Genomic DNA, 8,530 nt, shown 5'->3' with positions numbered 1-8,530 from the left:
TTTGTTGTCAGGGCTGCCTACTATCAATTGGATTCTGAGGCACACTCTGTTGCCCAAGTCAGGTGACCACAACATGATCAGAGGGCATGCCATCAATATGTTGCATTTATTTGATGTGCCACAGAAATTCAAAGTCATGAGCCTTATAGTTGAAACCATTAAGAGGACTGCAGCAGATCATAAGAGGAGTTGTGGATATGCCCCTCAGATTCAGGAATTGATCAACTCAAAGATGGGAACTAACAAATATCTATTGGATAGGGAACATTTTCCACTCTATCCAGACTTTGAAGACAATGAGGTTGTCATGAATGAGGATGATCCATCATCAGTTCAAGCTCAAGAGAAGAAGGAGAAGGCAAGGAAGGAGAAGGCTGCCAAGATGCCAACTCAAGAGGAGGCATCTGAGTATTTCTTGGAAAACAAGCAGGAGCAGCTTGGTTAATTGATAGCATCATCACTGAGGATTGAGAAGGGGTTGGCCACCTTAACTCAAAACCAGGAGAGCTTGGAAAGAATCATGGAACAAAAATTCTATGATCTAGATGTCAAAGTAACTGAGATTCAGTCAGTTGTGGAGCAACTGCAGGATGACATGCAGGAGAGGAAGGGCAAGACAACCACAAATGTCTTTGCCAGAGTGCCTAGAGCTCAGAGGTCAGCTGTTGTGCCAGTGCCAGACACTAGAGCAACATCTTCAGCACCAACTACTGCCCCTTCAGCTCCAGTGCAACCAGCTTCAGCATCAACTCCAGCACCCTCTACATCAACTGAAGCCTTCATCCTTGGAGTTATCCGGACACCACCAACTGAAGATCAAGCCTGAGAGTCGATCTAGCACTATGCATTTTCCATGAACTTTTTGGTAACTTGTTGCCAAAGGGGGAGAAAAATGTATAGATCATAGGCTTCGAGAGAGAGAGAGAGTGTTGCTTTTGTTCTATCTTGCTTTGTTGATTTAAACTTGTTTGATTTTGATTGGTTGAGATACTATGCTTGTGAGACATTGATGATCATGTGTTTGATCATAAGCTACACTTATGCATGTTTGATGATATTATCCTATCTATCTTATGTGATCATTCACTTTGCTTGGTGATGAGTGCATGTATTCAATACTTATCATTTTGAGCGCTCCACCAAGATGTATGTGACATGGAAGAGTAACCCATGAGCCTAATTCCTTGTGCATTTGCAGTCCAAAGCAAATTTTAAACTATGCACAAATTTAGGGGGAGCTCTTGCTTATCACATACTTCTCAAAGCGACGATGTTTTTATTCTTATTATCTTTTGTCGAAGCTTTGATCTATATGTTGTCATCAATTACCAAAAAGGGGGAGATTGAAAGTGCAACTATCCCTAGGTGGTTTTGGTAATTCATAACAACATATAGCTCATTGAGCTAATGCTATTCCAAGACTATTATTTCAGGAAAGCTCAATGAATGGCATGGCATGGATGATGAAAGTGGATCCCTCAAAATACTAAGGACAAAGGATTGGCTCAAGCTCAAAGGCTCAAGACTCTTCATTTTATATTTTAGTGATCCAAGATCACATTGAGTCTATAGGAAAAGCCAATACTATCAAGGAGGGATGAGGTGTTGCTTAATGAGCCTCTTGCTTCATGTGCTTTGTGATATGCTCCAAAACCCTCAGCTACTTTCGCACATCCACAAATGACCTAAACCCAAAGCCAAAATCGTTCACACCGATTCTTCCAATCCGGCGCCACCGATTCCAAAAGTCATAGCCACTGCCACAAACCCTAAGCAAATCGGTCCTACCGATAGGGATCTCGGTCTCACCGAGATGGGATTGTAATCTCTCTGTTTCCCTTCGTAACGTTTCGGTCTAACCAAAGTGAGCGATCAGTCCCATCGAGATTGCAATGTAAACTTTCTGTTTCCCTTTTGTAACATTTCGGTCTCACCGAAAAGAGCAAATCGGTCCCACCGAGTTTACCTGACCAACTCTCTGGAAAGCTTATTACCAAAATCGGTCTTACCGAGTTTGTGTAATCGGTCTTACCGAGATTACGTTATGCCCTAACCCTAACTGAATCGGTCTCACCGAGTTGCATGTCAGTCCCACCGAAAATCACTAACGGTCACTAGGTTTACTAAATCGGTCCGACCGAGTTTGTTGAATCGGTCCCACCGAGTTTGGTAAATCGTGTGTAACGGTTAGATTTTGTGTGGAGGCTATATATACCCGTCCACCTCCTATTCATTCGTGGAGAGAGCCATCAGACTAAACCTACACTTCCAACTTACCATTTCTGAGAGAGAACCACCTACTCATGTGTTGAGGCCAAGATATTCCATTCCTACCATATGAATCTTGATCTCTAGCCTTCCCAAGTTGCTTTCCACTCAAATCCTCTTTCCACCAGATCCAAATCCTATGAGAGAGAGTTGAGTGTTGGGGAGACTATCATTTGAAGCACAAGAGCAAGGAGTTCATCATCAACGCACCATTTGTTACTTCTTGGAGAGTGGTGTCTCCTAGATTGGCTAGGTGTCACTTGGGAGCCTCCGACAAGATTGTGGAGTTGAACCAAGGAGTTTGTAAGGGCAAGGAGATCGCCTACTTCGTGAAGATCTACCGCTAGTGAGGCAAGTCCTTCGTGGGCGACGGCCATGGTGGGATAGACAAGGTTGCTTCTTCGTGGACCCTTCGTGGGTGGAGCCCTCCGTGGACTCGCGCAGCCGTTACCCTTTGTGGGTTGAAGTCTCCATCAACGTGGATGTACGATAGCACCACCTATCGGAACCACGCCAAAAACATTCGTGTCTCCAATTGCGTTTGAATCCTCCAAACCCTTCCCTTTACTTTCTTCCAAGTTGCATGCTTTAATTTCCACTGCCTATATACTCTTTGCATGCTTGCTTGAATTGTGTGATGATTGCTTGACTTGTCCTAAGATAGCTAAAATCTGCCAAACTCTAAAATTGGGAAAAGGTTAAGTTTTTAATTGGTCAAGTAGTCTAATCACCCCCCCTCTAGACTTACTTCAAGGTCCTACATAGACGTAACAGCCACTGTCCGGATACTCACGTATTTCACGGTGCTTGTATGTAGTGGGTTTTTTGCAATATAACTTTTCCGGCTCATGGGTCCGAATGATCATCAGTCTTTTGTCGTCGTCTGATCGAGCGAGGAACCAGTTGTGCTTCCCTGTTTTTGGCAAAGGTGGTGTGATTACAAAGGCAGTAACTGTAGGGACACTGCATCATATCAAAAAGGACAAGCATTGTTAATGTAAGATCATCATTTTTCAGAGTATGAGTAGGATCATGCAAGAAATAGCATTGATATGTCCCTGTTGGAACTGGGAGGAAAATACAGGGAAATGTATACTGGGTTCGAAAATATAGAAGTGCCATGCATGGTTATACTCATATTACACTACTAGGGAAAACCCTAGCAGTAGCGCTGGTTTTGTGCTTACTAGTAGCGCGGGTAGGCGCGCTACTAATAAGGCGCTACAACTATTGCTTAGCAGTAACGGGTGCCGGCCCACGCTACTGCTAGGACAAATAGCTGTAGTGTTTGTCCATCCCCACGCTACTGCTAATGAAACTAGTGGCAGCGTGTTTTCTGTCCATCGCTACTAGTATTCATTTTTTATTTTTTCATTTTTGGTGTATTTATGCGGTTTTCTCTCCATCGTACAAATATTGGTACAATACCAGTTATGAGGTTTACATCATTATGTCCAATGTGTCAAATGAAGGTGGATTAGGTTCAAGTGGAGGCAATATGTGGTGCCTGTCAAAAGTATACTACTAATCCAAACTTGATCTAGTTTGGACTAGTAGTACTTTCGATGTGCACCACATGTTGCCTCCACTTGAATCTAATCCGCCAGCACAAGCTATTTAATCATCATCATAGTAATTACCACCGACATTATTTATTTAATCACCACTAACACTAGCTAATAATAATCATCATAGTAAATGTGTAGCACATCATCATCCTCAAACTCATTTCTAGCTAGCTAATCACTCTTGCTGCTCTCTCTTATGTAAAATAACATAAAACATGTGTAGCTCTCCTTCTTGATCAAGTTGGAGCATGCAGATGAACCTGTCTCCTAATCGCTTCTGTTTGTTGCCCCCTAGTACTTCTCTGCGCTCCCCCATCACATATTTGGTCCAGTCTTGCACTATTAAGCATCCATCGCTAATCTTGAATGCAATACAATAATCTGTAGGATATCTTGGCTGTAATCTAATAATACTCATGGTACCTTTAGTCTCGATCCCGTAAGGCACAACATTCATCGGGACTCCCTGTTGAAGAACATCGTATGGTAACATACTTACCAATGAAGTTTAGCTTCAAAAATAATGTATGGAAAAGATGCACTGAGGACAAATATTAAAAATCTTACCATCCTTCTTAAATAGATGTGACCGTAGTTTAGTATGAACACTATTGGTCTCACGTTTTCAGTACTAACATTTCTAAATCCAGGAAGAAAATTTGTCTTGACAGTATCAAGATCCGCAAGCCATGAAACATAATGACTGAGCTCCTTGTAGTTGAGTTCAACCCAGACACAGTATACGGTCCTGTCTACCAAGCGTTGGACATGTTTGCTTGCACCGAAATAAGCTATCAATAGAAATTAATTGTCAACTATTTTTGAATAAACAACATTGAAGACATAAATATGGTTGAGAAACTCACATTTTGGTATAACTGGAGGCGTCTGCACATCGACCCAGATGTCGGTATTAACTTCAATATCATCTTCCAGACGAATATCAAAGGTGATAACCATATCAGGCTCAAATGCATAAGTCTTGCATAGTGCTCGCCATGTTTTGCATCCAAAATAGTTGTAGTCATCTGAATTGTATAATTTTGTGTGGAAAATATAACCATGCTCGGCCTTCAAATAAAATTTGTTTACCTCCATAGTACAACTGCAACCTGTCTTATCCAATACAAAAACTCTTGCATGGCAGGGGATACGCTAGTAGAATAGTAAAAACAAATTATAAGTTGAAGCAAATGAAGCATATGTCATGCTTAATTACGAAAAAAGACTTGTTGTTGTGACTTACTATATCCACTTCGAAGTTCTCGTCAAGCTTGATGTTGAAGCCCCTATCATCATCTAGGAAGATTCCGTCGCACAGGCCGCGCTCGTCTTCGCAGTATTTGCAAATACCAAAATCCTTTTCGTCGTCAGACATTTCCTATGTTCATCATTAAAACATTAATTGAAAATCGATCAAAGACAAGTACCAGGATACTCAACACAAAAATCCGGGGCACTCGATATTTCCTACATATTCTGGCACAAGTCATGCCAAAATTCACGGAAAAATCCGGCATGACCTTTGCTAAAATAGGACATATCGAGCGCCTGAAATTTGCCGGAACAGAAATGAATCAACACTCCGGCAAAACATAGGCCACTCGGAGGTGTAACCTGCAAACATGACCGGCCACTTGGGCAAGCACATATCATATTTGAGCAACACAAGATATACATTTCAAAATATCTTATAGGACTCAAATTAGCATGCATTGAATAAGCAAAAGTAAATCATCTCATGTGTGTTCGTACATCGTCGAATATTATCACTAATACATCCCGAATAGTGTCATACATATAACATCACTAATACAACTAAAACCCTAGCACACGATGGGTATCGGCGCGGGCGGTGGACACCCACAGAGAAGGAACCATCACGGGATCATAGCACCAGTGAGATCCCTAGAGAACCTGCCAGGTATTGGAGAACCTGTGCTCCAACGCAAAGAAGTAGCGATGGACGTGCGCGTCCTCCTCACTGACACGGTGACGCACCACCTCTGCGGGGTCCTCGAGCCTCTGGACCGTCACTGGCCCACGCGACCACCACCAAAGAAGGTTCGGGTCAACGACAGGCTGGCTCCTCACCAACCTGCGCCCCCCGGTAGGTAGCGCCTCCCAGTACCACCCCGGCGGAGCCCAGTCCCGGACATGGCCCATCTGGTCAAGCAGGTGTCGTCCTCCACAGACTCGATGACGAGGATGCGAGATAGGCATCGTCCACGTCGATGCGGGAAAAATTGCTTTAGCTAAAAAAATAGCAACAAGTTCTTACTAACATGTTCTATTAATTCAATTAGTTCTTACTGAAAATAAACTTACTATAAATAAAAATAAACTAGTACCTAGCAATTAGTACCTAGTTCTTACTAACTAATTAGTACCTAGGAACTACTACTAAGGGTTCATACTAACTAACTAGCTAACACTAAATTAACTAACTAACACTAAAAATAGCCTAGGGTTCATACTAACTAGCACTAAATAGCTAGGGTTATACTAAGCAAATTAGCAAGAGGGACCGGAAGGGGAGAGTGCTTACAGAGGGCAGGGAGAGAGATGGGGTCGGGGGAGATGGTGGCGAGGCGGGGTCAGTGGCGACGGCGGCGAGGCGGGGTCGGGGGAGTCAGCGGCGAGGCGGATCGAGGGAGACGGTGGCGAGCCGGGGCCGGGGGAGACGGCGGCGAGGCGGGGTCGGGGGAGATGGCCGCGAGGCGGGGTCGGGGGAGACGGCGGCGAGGCGGAGGCGACGAGGGGGAGAAGAGAGAGTGTGGTGAATTGGGGGAGGAAGAGGAGGGAATCAGGCTGCGCGGTGGGGTAGGTGAGAATAGATATACATCAACGCGCGAGGGGAAAACGCGCTGCTGCTAAAACCGGTAGTAGTAGCGCCATTTCTAGAAGAGCGCTACTACTATACCTAGAACATCGGGAACGGTGTGGCAATTATAATAGTAGCGCGTTCCGTTCCTGCCACGCTACTGCTAAGGGGTTAACAGTAGCGCGGTTTTGGTAGACGGACTACTGCTAAGTAGCAGTAGCGCCTCATTTTAACAAGCGCTACTGGTAAGATTCTGTGTATAAGGTTTTCCCTAGTAGTGTTATCTCGCAATCGATTCTTCACAGGAAACTATCATGTCATGCATGTTATGTAATCGTGTTCTGTCCTCACAAACAAATTCTTCAAGGTAACTAACAGACCATGCATTGTTATATACTCGTGTTCTATGGGTAAATTTTTTGTGAGGATATTATTCTAGCCATTGATTGCTGAAGGGCGAATATAGGTATGTACACATGGCAAGCATTGCAGGATTTCACTACTTTCAAATATATAGTTCTCCATATGCACATTTACTTCCCTAATGTATGGTTAGATGGAACCAACAGTGTGGTGCATGTTTCTACATCATGAAAATGAGGAAACCAACATGGCCATTGATATACACTCATATTTAGTAGTAGTATATAGATTACTGTGAAATAAGGATAATATCCATGTATTCCTAACCGTTTGATTATTCAGGGGTACAAATTGGCTGTAATGACATGGTCACAATCGCATGAGTAACTCATTCCAAATATAGCTGATTTACGGCGTCTCTAATACATTGCCATAGTTCTACTCAAATTCTGCTCAAACAGGGATATGCCAATCATCACAAAAAGTTCAAACAGTGTCATGGCGTCATCATTAACATGAGATGGAAACAACTTACACGTGCCATCCCAGCAATATGTGGTGCCATCTGCTTTGTCGATCGCGTAGATGATGCCATTGTGTTCAATAGCATCACCGAAGTGTGTATCAGCTTTGACGATGATCCACTGCGAGCGGAGTTGTCTCCAGCTAAGGAAGGCGCCGACGTAAAGATAGGCGAGTCCGTAGTCGAACAAAGCAATTAGCTTGAAGTCTGCGTAATTCACATGTCATGTGGACACTTGGCATATTACAATCTTCTGCAAAACAAGGTCCGTCCAACTGACATGGTAATCTAGATGACTTGGACCACGATGGTAAAACTCTATATAATCCAACGGAGGAAGGATAATCTCATGGGAGGTCTGGAAGTTCACGAGCACCAACTTTTTACCGTCCTCTCTGAAGGCAGCCATCCAGTGGGAGTTCATGCCGACCCAGTACATACCTGCCAAGAAGTTTCGGGCGATGGTGATCGGATCGAAGTCAAGGAAAATGATGTACGGCGACCCACTACATACCTGCAAATAAGTTTCGGCTAATGGAGAGCGGATTGAAGTCGAGGGGCATCATGTACGCCTCCGTATCATGGTGAGCCAATCTCACAAGACCAGATAGCAGCAAGCAGCGTGTATTGAAAAGCTTAGGCCTCGCTTCGACGATGGCCGTGTGCATATCCCTCGAGCATGCAGCCAGCCGCAGGGCGCTCAACATATCCATACACGAACAACAGAGGTCGAGGATGTTACCCGAGAAATTACTCCAATCAGGACTGATGCTGCGCGGTTCGCGTTCAACCATGGTGTAGTTTGGAAGGTGTGGGTTTTGGGGGCTTGATTTACGGGGGAGAAGGTTGTCGGTGCTGGAGCGGCTAGCGCGGGAATAGTGGTACTGGGGGAGGCGAGCGAGGCGACGGTACACGGGGGCATAGTGAGATGGAGACGATGATGGAGATGGAGATGGAGTGGTGCTATGGGAGGGGAGAGGGAGA

This window comes from Triticum aestivum, chromosome 7B (genome assembly GCF_018294505.1).
Source record: "Triticum aestivum cultivar Chinese Spring chromosome 7B, IWGSC CS RefSeq v2.1, whole genome shotgun sequence".
NCBI lineage: Eukaryota > Viridiplantae > Streptophyta > Magnoliopsida > Poales > Poaceae > Triticum > Triticum aestivum.
The sequence above is the reverse complement of the archived record's forward strand: the minus strand, read 5'-3'. Positions refer to the sequence as shown.